Genomic DNA, 12716 nt, shown 5'->3' on the forward strand with positions numbered 1-12716 from the left:
TAACGAACTTAATATATGACTTAGGAAGTGATTGAAGAACCAAGTCAACATCCAACTTCCTCGAGAGAATGACACCTAACATTCCTAGCTTGTCAATGTGTGACTTCATCTCTAAGACATGTGCACACACAAACCTTCCATCTTAGTGTTTGCTTACCAATAGTGTTTGAGTGACCTTGAACTTTTCAAGTCGACGAACATGTGGGTTAGGGAGAATTATTGGAGGAAGTGGAGGAAGTGAAGTATGATTTCTAGGAACATCACCTTCATGAGGAAAGCTTTTTCCAAAAGATTCGGGAAGACCATAGTTGTCAGAACTAGACATCTACAAGGGAGAAATTCAAGTTTAGTTGATTTAAGTCCTTAATATAACACCCAAATGAAATATTAAGGCTAGGACCCAAAACAATAATTCACAATTCAGAAGAGCGATGTTGTAATCCAATTGTAAACTATTTGTCGGTAGGTAAATGACGATTTACCAATTCCACCACGAAAACGAAATTTTTTAAAACAAGGTGTGAATAACCATGCAAATTAACTTGGTACTCTCGAAGTCATTTATCACATAATCAATATGTCGGTTAACCACGCACGCTCCATTGATCTATGAGAAACTACGAGCTACCCATTGTCATCCTTCTTTCGTCCCATATTATTGGGCTGGTTAACCATACACGATCCACTAACGACCAATAAGGTGTAATGTGCAATTTCATGGATTAGCATCAAATTCACATTTTTCCTAAAGTAACTAAGATTTGGGAATTAATAAAAGTGTTTAGTTACTTTGTATTTTTCATTATACTTTTAATGGAAGTTTGCGTCATATCCTAACCGTTCGGCTAACAACCCTCCACTATTCAAGAGTGCGGTGGGTAAGAGTGGATACCCATTCAATCGCCATTTTATAGGCAATTTCCTAAAACACTCGTTATAGACTAGCTTCATGAATGAGTCCTACTAACGGTAAGACTGGCCTTTTACTTATACATATATAATATATTAAACTTTTAATTTTATATAGTATAAGGGTGTATTTTAAACTTTTAAAATACTAGGTGGTTTAATTTATGAATAAATTATACTCTTAATTTAATTAATCTTAAACCACGTGATTCTGGATTTAATAATTCTCTTTTAATTAAACACTTTAATCAATTTAATAAAGTCCACAAGGTGTAATTTAAACTATTCAAGGTTCTAAATATAAAAATTCAAAATTAAAAACTATCTAATTAATTTTTAAGTTATGAACTCAAGGGTTGCACCTTTCGAAACCTTTCAATTAATAGAGTTAATGGTTCATACAAGAAACTTTTTAAGTCCCAAAACTTGAGAGCAAGTTTTGTAACTCTTGAAAAACTTTTGGTTTCCAAACTTGATGACAAGTTTTGTAACTCCTTAAAAAAACTTTTGAGTTCCAAAAATTGATGACAAGTTTTGTAATTCTTCAAAAACATTTAGATCAAATTTTAATGAATAAAAATAATCATATTATTTTTTACCAATTTGACCTAATTACAATTCATGTAGATAAATCAAATGATACATATAATTAGTTTATCATATAATCTAGTAATTATTTTATAATTTGACAATTTATCTTTTAATTTAGATGAGGATAATTATTTTCATAACATAAAATTTGAATTTTGATCAACAAAACAACTTATAGTAATTATCCAAATCCAAATTAAGCTAAGAAATCCGAAAAATCTGCTAGACCCGTCACCACCTCGTGGTAATTTTGACCACCTCGTTGTGATCAGGCAGAGTCCAAAAAAATGATTTTTTCGGCTTTGAACAAACAACAATTGCATCAAATAACAAAAAACACTCATGGCTCTGATACCACTGTTGGGTTTTATATACTATAACACTCTTATGGTGCACATACAACCCTAATACTTTGGATCTAAGCTTTCTCTAGTTATACATGCAACAAAATTATCCAAAGCATGAAACCTATAAGTAGCATACAACATAGATATTTGAAACACAAAAAACTAATTAGAAGAATACCTCTTAGTGGCCTTTCAAGAACTTAGCACCTCAAGTGTGATGCCTCAAACAAGTCACAAACACCAAGAACAAGTGGAGGATAATGAGAAAGGGGTCATGAAGCACTAAAATCGGCTAGGGTTCAATTAGGAATTATTCAACCAATTTTAGGTGCATTAGGGGTTACATTTATAGTGTGGAATTCCTAGGGTTTCAACTTGTAAACCCTAATCCACTCCCTTGGGCCTTTAATCCAAGAATCCATATGATAAGCCCTTTGGACTAACTCTTACTCCATTATAATCAACATGGTTCATTACCCAAACTATATGTAATACTGATTTACCTAATCAGTCTCCGTTAATTTAATTAGTCACTTTTGATCACTAAATTAATTCTAAATTAATTCTTGATCAATAGAAATTAAATAATATGATTTCACAATTAATATATTATACTTATAATATATTAATAAATCATAAATAACCTCTTTCTAAAATATCCATCCTATCAGATTGTTAAGGTGAAGACAACCTGAAATGGACCATGCTACTCTCGAGTCAAGTACATACCAATTATAGTTATGGGCTTAGACACTTAATCCAACATTTAGTACCCTATAGATGAACATTGGCAGCTATGGAATTAGTGCCTAACAGATGAACATTGGAAACTATGGACTTACTGACTGTTATATAAACCCTGGCAACGATGGACTTCGTGCCTATTCCTTAGGATAATCCTTAGTAATAAAGGTTGGGGAATAAATGATTCTTAGGGAATATACTTAATAATAAAGAAGATAACGGGGATGGGTAATTGGGTTAATCGTTTGATGATAAAACATAATATCTTTATTATTGTGGGTTGAAAACCCTATGTACTCACCAAGTTTCCCAACCTGACCCACTCAATTTATTTGTATCACAAGTATCGATACGAAGATACATTACACTGAGAGAGTAAAGGATATGTAAATCATTAATGTAAATGAATGTAAGGTCTCTTTATTCTTATGTTTCTATATTGACAATGACATCCCAAAATTTTAAACAATTCTTTGGAAATTCTTTGATAATATTATTATCATGTATTTCTGGGAATAAATTCCGCAATATTACTTTTAGAATGGATAATCTAGTATTTAAAGAAGCATAAATTTTTTAAAATGACCATGAATTTGGGATGTCACAATGGTCGAGAAATCACCCCAGGTCATCGAATCAGCAGCATCATCACCCACAGCATGCCCTACCTCCTCCCACCAATCACATGCCCTATCCTTCAAGAGGCAAGATGCTAGTGTAAGCTTGTTCCCCTCGGGACAATGGCTGGTACGGAAGGTGTTTGCAACATATGCTAACCACCTGTTGCTCGCAGTGGGGTCCCTCTCCCTATGATAATATGGTGCTCCACATGCCCGAAACTCCCTAAAAGTCAGAGAATGCGTCACGATCAAAGCCACAATCTCAGTGCGAATGGCGCTCAAACCGCTCATCAAGAATCTCCAGAATACCCTCCTTGATCGTGCCAAATATGATAGGAGTATGCTCAAGGATACAGCGCGTAATCTCAGACGAGATTAAATCCCTCTCCTGGTCATCAAGTTGCCCGATTCCAGAACCTGAGCCCGAACCCTCCCCAATACTAGAACTGCCGACCGGTCTGCCTCGCAATACAACAATACTGAAAATAGACCAATACAAACCATCAGAATACGCATCGAAATATAAACATCGGTGAATCACAACTCCACAAGCTCCCTGGCTTCATCGCAACCCTCCTTGAATTGAGTACGGATCCTCTGCTTCCAGTAGTACGATCCCATACTACCTTCCACATCTATCCGTACATTCCTCAAGAAATTCCTTAACTCAACCAAGTTACTTTATATCTAACAATTTACCTCATGGATAAGGCTCCTAGAACTAGATCTCATCCTAGGTTTTCCTAGGGCAGCTCCACACCACTCTCCGCCATCGGCTACAGAACAAAGTCCCGCTAACTTTGTAACATCCCAAAATTCAAGACTAAAAATTTCTTTTAATAAATCATTACTTTAAAGAAAAGTCACCATTCCAAAACATAATCAGAGTATTAATTTTCAAAACACATGTTCGTTATCAGAGTAAACATTCCCATGCGGTCTAATCTATGGTGTGTGCCATGCGATCACCCCGAGCTCTTCCCTCCGCTACCGGAAGCACCGGAAACCAAAACTAAAAACCGTAAACACGAAGCTTAGTGAGTTCCCCACCCTACCACATACCATGCATAACCACATACTGCACATACTGGTCCATGCCCGCTATCCTGGGCCTCGCCCGCTACAACGGCCCCGCCGCTCCAGGCCCTGCCTGGCTTCGGGCCCCGCTCAGATACAGATCTGTTTCACTTAGGCCTCGCCTGTCACAGGGCCTCGCCCGCTAACATATAATAGCACATAAACATATCACATCACATAAGCTAAACACATGCTAACGAATCCTGTCCTAAGACCTCGCCCTTGTCCTGCTACTGATGAGTCATGGAACCCCGTCCATACTCCAGCTGATAGTGAGGTACGGGCCCAACCCACTCTCACTCCTTCCTTAACTTGGGCCTCGCCCCTGATCTACTGCTAATGAGATGTGGAACACCATCCACACTCTGCTATTGGTGAGTTACGGGACCTAGCCCACACTCACCTCACTACCAGGCACATACAAGTATCACACACACGACAAGTATAAACGATCACATAAACCATTCCTTAGGCACCTACCCATTATCATTGGACCTCGTACTGAATATCATACTAGCATACTATGCCTAGGGCTAACCCACGGGTCTTCCACTCATAACTACATGGGTCGACATTGTGGCCGTAGACCCATTCACACAAAAGGGAAACTCACCTGTACTGGCTGAACTTGCTGATGATCCCACTAGCTACTGCCCGACAACTCTCTGAACTCCTGCTCCACTCGCTCCCCGAGCTACCAATATCAATGCAACACTGAGTCTAACTGACCCCCAAAAGACAACCAAGTCAACTCTGGTCAAAGTCAAAGTCCTGTTCCAAGTGAACCTTCCAGGTCAACCCTACTCGCCGAGTCACCCTACTGACTTGCCGAGTTCATATGTTCAGATTCCTTCAATTCGCGACTCGACACGCCGAGTCAGTGCATGACTCGCCGAGTCTACCTATTTCCGAGTCCTTACCTGTCCAACTCACCGAGTCTCCACTCGACTCACTGATTCGAGTCTCAACTCGAAGGGTTTGGGGGTTTCGCAACCTGAATCGCTGAGTCCAAGACATCCTTCAACAGACTCACCGAGTTGTTCTTCCAACTCGCTGAGTTCCTACCCAACTTCATCTGACTCGACGAGCTGTTCATCCCACTCGTCGAGTTCCTCCAAATCTTCATGCTACTCGCCGAGTCCACTCAGATCTCCATACATCCAGAGGAATTTTGAGTCATGCATGGACTTCAAACTGTAGATCTACCCTTCCCAAGCCTATTCCTCACGTAAAGTTGCAAACTTTACGTGTAGAGAAGGAGATCTAGGCAAAATACACCATAAACTAGGGTTTAAGGCAAAGAGGCTCCATAATCAACTCAAGGGCAGATACTTTATGCTTCTTAAGACCATAATATGCTTAGATCCAAAGTAGAAACTTCAGATCTGGCTTCTAACTCAAATGGATACCATTATGGCTAAAAAGCCCCAACACTCACACATAGATCTAGGTGTAAAAGAGTCCAAGAGCTAGTTTATTACCTCCAAATGCTCATAAATATCTTCCCAATCCTAGATCTATAGCCCCTTCTTGCACCTCCAAGATCCTTCTTCCTTCTCCAAGCTTTAATGCACTCTTCAAGGCAATAATTGGCTCAAACAATGGATATGGCGGCTAGGGTTTGGTGTCCTGGGTTAGAGAGGCAGTAAAGGAACCCTAGGGAAGAAAATAAGGCGCTTAAATAGGCTCGAAGTCCCGAATTTAGGGTTTTCCTCGCACAGACCAGACTCGTCGAGTCTCCTTGGCCGACTCGCCGAGTCGGTCACTTACTCCTCGACCCGGATCCCGCTCGGACTTGCCGAGTTCCTCCTTGGACTCGCCAAGTCGCCCCTTAAAATTAGGGTTTTCTTTCCTTTCTTGGCCTTCCAGACTTTGGGTGTTACAAACTTCCTATAACTAGCTCGAGAATACAATTACATATCACTAAAACTAGATAATTCTTCAAATGAGAGGTCTCACACTAAAACGGTTGTACTCAAACAAGAGTTGCACAATAGAGTTAAAAACCTAACCTTATAAAATTATTTAGTTCCCATAATATATAACTTTGCATATTCGTTTACTAGTTAGATGAAGCTATCTAGAACTCCTAAAAAGCACTAAGCAAGCAGCATTCAAGCATCAAGTATCGGAACCAACCATAACTTAATTAGGTCAACCTATCACTGACTGATCAGTACTAGCATGCAAGTCTACAAGCTCATACAACAGGCATACAAAGGCAACTCTCCTAGCATTATATCATGCATAACTAAGTAGAACCTTATCCCTAACTAGCATGCAATTCACAGATTCACATATCAAAGCATGTTGAATAACATGTACGAGTATTTTGGGAAAACTTACTTGAGCTCGGTTGATTGCATGCACCACACCCTTTCTTATTTTAGAACACCTTTTCATAAAACACGTTTATTTTTAAAAACTTTACCAAATCCTCAGTTTGAGTTCAGACACACCCGAGAGTGTGCCTGAATCCCTCAAACCAAGGCTCTAAGACCAACTTGAAACATCCAAAAATTATGACCCAAAAATTTCATTTTGATTTAAGTAAGGACAGTATTCCAAAACATTGTTCATACATCCCAATATAATATATATGTCAAACATCATTAAAATCAAAGTAAGTCCCTTAAACAAAATCCATATGGTGTGTACGATGCAGTTAACCCGAGCTCTTCCCTTTGGAATCGGAAGTACCTGAAACATAAACTAAAAACCATAAGCAGAAAGCTTAGTGAGTTACCTAAGATACTTCATTCCAAAAATATCATATAACGGGCCCACCAAATGAGATACATGCCCACCCACACTTGCATAACAGGCCCCGCCTAATAAACATACATATACAAGCACATACAAGTATGGCACAAACAACAAGTATATTGACATAACCAGTGGTGCCTTAGACCTGTTAAACCTAGTAAAGAAACTCACCTCGAAAAGTTGAATGAAACAAATGATCCCTGACTGTTGATCCTATAGCTCCTCGAGCTATCAATTACCAAATAAAAACTAATTAACATTTGGGATCTACATCATAACCAAAAATCCTTACTTGGGGGTAAAAAGACCATTTTACCCTTAACCTAGCTTGGTCCAAGAATGAAACCCATAACCACAATCCAATGGGACCAAAAGTTAAACAAATCCATCAAGGCCCAAAATATAGCCCAATTTCCAATTTGGCCCAATCCCTTTACATGGGCCTTAGCCTAAGGCCCAATAATATTCCTGGCCTAAAAACTCCCAAAATCAAGTGGCCCAACTAAACCCTAACCTTCTAAGCCTAAAACGAAGCCACACCCTAAAGCCTAACATCGAATGGCCACCTGACTGAGTACGCGGGGCGTACTCAGCTTGTACGCTAAGCGTACTGGCTTGAGGGCTTGTACACCCAACGTAGTCAACCAAATCAACCACCTTCTACTTTAAGTGTAACGCCTGGTTTCCTGGTATGCATTTAACTTAATTATTTATTCATTTTGGAAGGGCTACTCGACGAGTTGGTGGCCCTAACCCGTCGAGTAGAAGGCAGAATATGTGCGGGTTTTAAGTGAGCTACTCGACGATTCGAAGTCCTGACTAGACGAGTAGGACAGGCTGGATGAGTCCCTAATCTTTAGGGCTTGCATCCTATTTAAGCATCATATTTGGCCTCCACCCTAGCCTCCATCACCTCCAAACCCTAATCTCGAAACCCTAATCAACCTTGAGTGATATTGAGCTATTTCTTGCCATTTTTGTTATTTAAAGCTAGAAGAAGGAAGCAAAGGCTTGGAGTTGCAGAAGAAAGGTTGGAGATCCAAAGCTAAGGACTCATTTTTTTTCTTGATAGAGGTATAAAGCTTATACCTTGGCTACTATTCACTTAAATATCCTTTTTAGCTTGTATGTTGTCATTTTTGGGCCATTTCCAAGGTCATTATGAGATTTGAACTCTTGGGGATGAAAGGACTTCATGGGCACTCTTGAACTTTAGAAGCTCAAAGTTTCCACCTTTATTCAGCCATGGCCCTATTCTATGACTTAGACCTTCATGTTAGCTTGTAATGGTTGTTTTAGCTTCATAACACCATGCATGCACGTAAAGTTAGCAACTTTGTGTGTAATGCTAGTCTAAGGAGTCCAGATCTACAAGTTGGAAGCATTGGAATGGATTAGAATCAACTGAATGGATTGGTCATATGGAGGACTCGACAAGTTGTTCTTGGACTCGGCGATTCGGGTCGTGAACCCTAACCCCTTTTCTGGTTTTGAGTAAAACAGTTGAGTCTAGGAGATGGCTCAGTGAGTTGGAAAAGATTAGGACTAGGAAACTGAACAACTCGACGAGTCCAAGGAGGGACTCGACGAGTTAAAGTCATTGTGTCCCGATGCTATGACATGAAGAATTCGATGAGTCTGGGAAGGGGCTCGACGAGTTGACTTAGTTAACCATGAGGTTGAGTAGTGCATGAACTCGCCGAGTTGGGGTTGACTGAGAGTTGACCTTGACTTTGACTTTGACCTGGATGTTGACTTTGACCAAGGGTAAAATGGTCATTTTACCCTGAAAAGGATTATCAGATTTTGATTAAGTGTATTATGTAGTTCATAGCCATGGAGTCGTCGGAGCAGTAGTGTCTTTGTGATTCTTGCATCATATGTGTTATGTGTTCCGGGCTTCGGTCCGACGTCAGGGTAAGCCCGATGTATGGTAGCCTATATTTTATGTGTTAAGTGTTTCGGACTCCGGTCCGATGCCGGGTCAGCCCGATGAATGTTTATATGCTCATGTTATATGCTCATGTTATTTGTTATGCTATGTTGTATGTATATCAGGGCAAGCCCAATGCCGGACGGGGTCCGATGCCCGATGCGGTCGAATGTCGGGCGGGGCCCAGTGTCGGGTAAATCGATACCGGGTTTGTCCCGATGTAGTTGGGCGGTGTCCAAGGTTATGTTATATATTATGTGTATGGTATATGGTAGTTTGAGGAGCTCACTAAGTTTTGTGCTTGCGGTTTTCAGTTTTGGTTTCAGGTGCTTCCACTAGCAAGGGGAAGGGCTCGGGATGATCGCATGACACACACCACAGTTTCAACCTGGGATTGGTTCGACTCTGATATTTTTATCATATGATTTGATACAACATTTGACATGATATTTTGAGATACATGATTTATGATTTTCTTTATCATGATGGATGACTTATGGTTTTATTATAAATGATTTTAAAAAGAAATTTGTGGTCTGTATTTTTGGGATGTTTCATTAAGCACTTAACTCATTAAGACTTCACCGCAAAGTGTAGATCTAACCTCCTTAAGCTGAAATATCACGTAAAGTTGCTAACTTTACGTCCGCGCATGACCATAAGAAGCTCTAAAGCTCAAAAAGGACTTAATGAAGGACTTAATGAGTGCATGAGGCCCCTAAACTCCATAAAGTTGGCACCTTTATGCCGAAGGAGCCCATAAAGACCTTAGATCTGAAAGAATAAGCCTTTGGGACGTCCTAATCCCAACATCCATCCAAACCATGGCTAAAAACATAACTATTTAACCAAAAAAGAGATCTAAGCATATAACAACCAAGATAAGAACTTGATACATCAAACTTCTTGCAAAATGGGTAGTGGTTCTGGATGCAAGATTTCCTTCTCCAAGCTTAGCAACTTCATGATCTTCTAACTCTTTCATAATGAACAAAATGAACACCAAGCTCTCTTCAAAGGCTCAAATGCTTGACAATGGAGGCTACAACTCGTTTTAGGGTTATGGAGGCTTTGGGTGCTGGTAAAGAGGCCAACCCCAGAAGATAAAGATGCTTAAATATGATGCAACACCCCTAATTAGGGTTTCATTAAAGTCTACATACGCCTAGTGTATGCGACCTAAATCCCGTCTCGCCACCAACCCAATACGCTAAGCGTACCAAGTGGTACGCCCCGTGTACTTGCTTCTCAACCAGTATGCTAAGCGTACCAAGTGGTACGCCCCGCGTACTATTTCAGGGACCAAAATGAAATTATTGAATACTCAAGGGTCATAAGGCACATACCAAGGCACAAGTGTTACAATTTATCTATGAGCAATGTACTTTACATGTTTATCATTATATGCAACATACTTTATCTTTTAACAAAATAAGCATTGTTCCTAAAAAAAAAAAAAAAAAAAAAAAAAAAAAAAAAAAAAAAAAAAAACAAAACACTAAAGCTACACTAAAAGATCCACAAACATGTTAATATGAAATTTTAAGTACCTAAAAGATGCACCCTGGGGCGGACCTAGAAAAAATTTCAGGTGTGGGCAAAAAATGTTGCCATTTGAGCATTGGAAGTTTTTTTCAAACCAAAATTTAGAAGAAATTGTATATAGGCTTATCTCTTCTGTAGGGAATTTAGATGGTATTTATATAATGAATTTAAAAATAAATATACAATAATGAATAAAACAAAGTGATAATCCATCGAGTGGAACCCAACATCAGTATTTGGATGAAACGGATCACATGCGTTTATTATACATAATGAAAGAGGTAAAGGTGATTTACCAATTACGAATGTCATATTCCCATATCGGTGGGAAATAGAAGTTTGGAAGATTTGTGGGCTTTATAAAAGGAAGAGTATGAGCTTGGTGTGCTATAATTAGATCTGACAATTGGGTTGGGTTTGGATTGACGGGTCATGGGTTAGCAGGTAGCAGGTCAGAAAACATAAATTCAGCCCAACCCATATAATATATATGGGTTGGCGGGTCATGGGTTGAAAGGTTGAAAACCTCAACCAAACTCATCCCATATAACCTGTTTAAGTATATGAGTACGCGGGTTCACATGTTAATGGGTCGAATCCAACCCACATAACTCGTTTAATAAATAAGCAACACATAAAAAATAAGGTTTTTTCAACATAAATTCATAAAGTGATTAAAGTCCTTAAAATCAAGAAAACAGTTTCCAACAAAAAGTCATAAAAGTCATTAACATCCAAATAAAATAGAAAAATAAACAAGTGAGTGAGAGTGGTCGATTTGTGTGTTTTCCGACTTTTCTCCCGTCGGTTGGTGTTGTGTAAGTTGAGTAGCCGATGAGTCGACGGCTTGTAGGCGTGGGATAGTAGGTGACCGGAGAATCGACGATGAGCGGGTGAAGGGGTGAGGACGTGAGGAGATGCCGCCGACTAGTGGTGGTATGGTGGATGTATTCTTCATTCGTGACTCATGAGTATCTAAAAATGATGACATGTGCTTTTTTTTTTATTACGACACCGCAAACTCAAACTAGTCACATACGAATACGGAAGGAATATAATGATACCAAATATTACGAATACGAAAGGAAATCATATTTCATTAATAATTAAATATATCTATTTTTTAAATGTAAAATATATATACGGATTGGTGGGTTGACCCGCGAACCCAAACAGATAACCCAACCCAACCCATGAAATAAATGGGTTAGCGAGTTGGTGAGTTGGCGGGTCAAAAATCTCAATCCAAACTCGTTTATTTTCGAGTTGGGTCAATATCGGGTTATGGATTGAATCGAGACTTGCCACCTCTGATTATAATCTATCACAAAGCCTTCTTTTTTAGTGTTTTTAAAATTCAAGGTGGCTAAATTGTAACTATGTTGCTCATATTAGTAATAACTTTACAAGAGTTTTTTGCTAAATTTTTAATTTTTAATAGGTGGTTTTATTTTTGAGGGGGCAATCTGCCCCTGGATGCACCCCAAGGAGGCGAGAACTAAACAATGATTACTAATATTTACGGAAAGCAATAGACTAATCTAACAAAGGAACAAGCTGGAATGTGAATAAAGTATTTCATTTATAGCAAGACACAAATACATATTCCACATAAGTTTCAAATTGGCAACTCTCAATAATAATATAATAGGTGTAAGACTCGTGTATTACATGAGTTGATTTAAAAAAAAATTAAACATTAAATTAAAATGTAAACATAAAATATTTTTTTATATACAACTTTAAAATAAGAAAGGAAAAAACGTATTTATTGCAATTTAATATCATATATATATATATATATATATATATATATATATATATATATATATATATATATATGTATGATTTTAATTTTAAAAATTAAAACAAATAAAAAATTAACAACTAAATAATATTTATTTTAAAAATATCACAAAATGACAAGTATCAAAACTCATAAGAAATTGACATGTGGCAAAAAAAACTTTCATTTATTAAGGAGGATATACATGAACACCAAACAAGCAATCTATGAATGTTTATGCGTACCTCTTCCAAAATTACAAAAAACATTCTATTTAGGTGTCAAATTATGATTTTTATTTTTCAAAATAAAATTCAAACATGTAATTTGGCTAAAAACATCATAAACATAAAATACAAGAATGAAAAAAAGATATATATCACATTTTTTTTTGAACG

Source organism: Lactuca serriola, chromosome 2 (genome assembly GCF_051521515.1).
Source record: "Lactuca serriola cultivar US96UC23 chromosome 2, Lser_US96UC23_V15, whole genome shotgun sequence".
In the NCBI taxonomy this organism is placed as follows: Eukaryota; Viridiplantae; Streptophyta; class Magnoliopsida; order Asterales; family Asteraceae; genus Lactuca; species Lactuca serriola.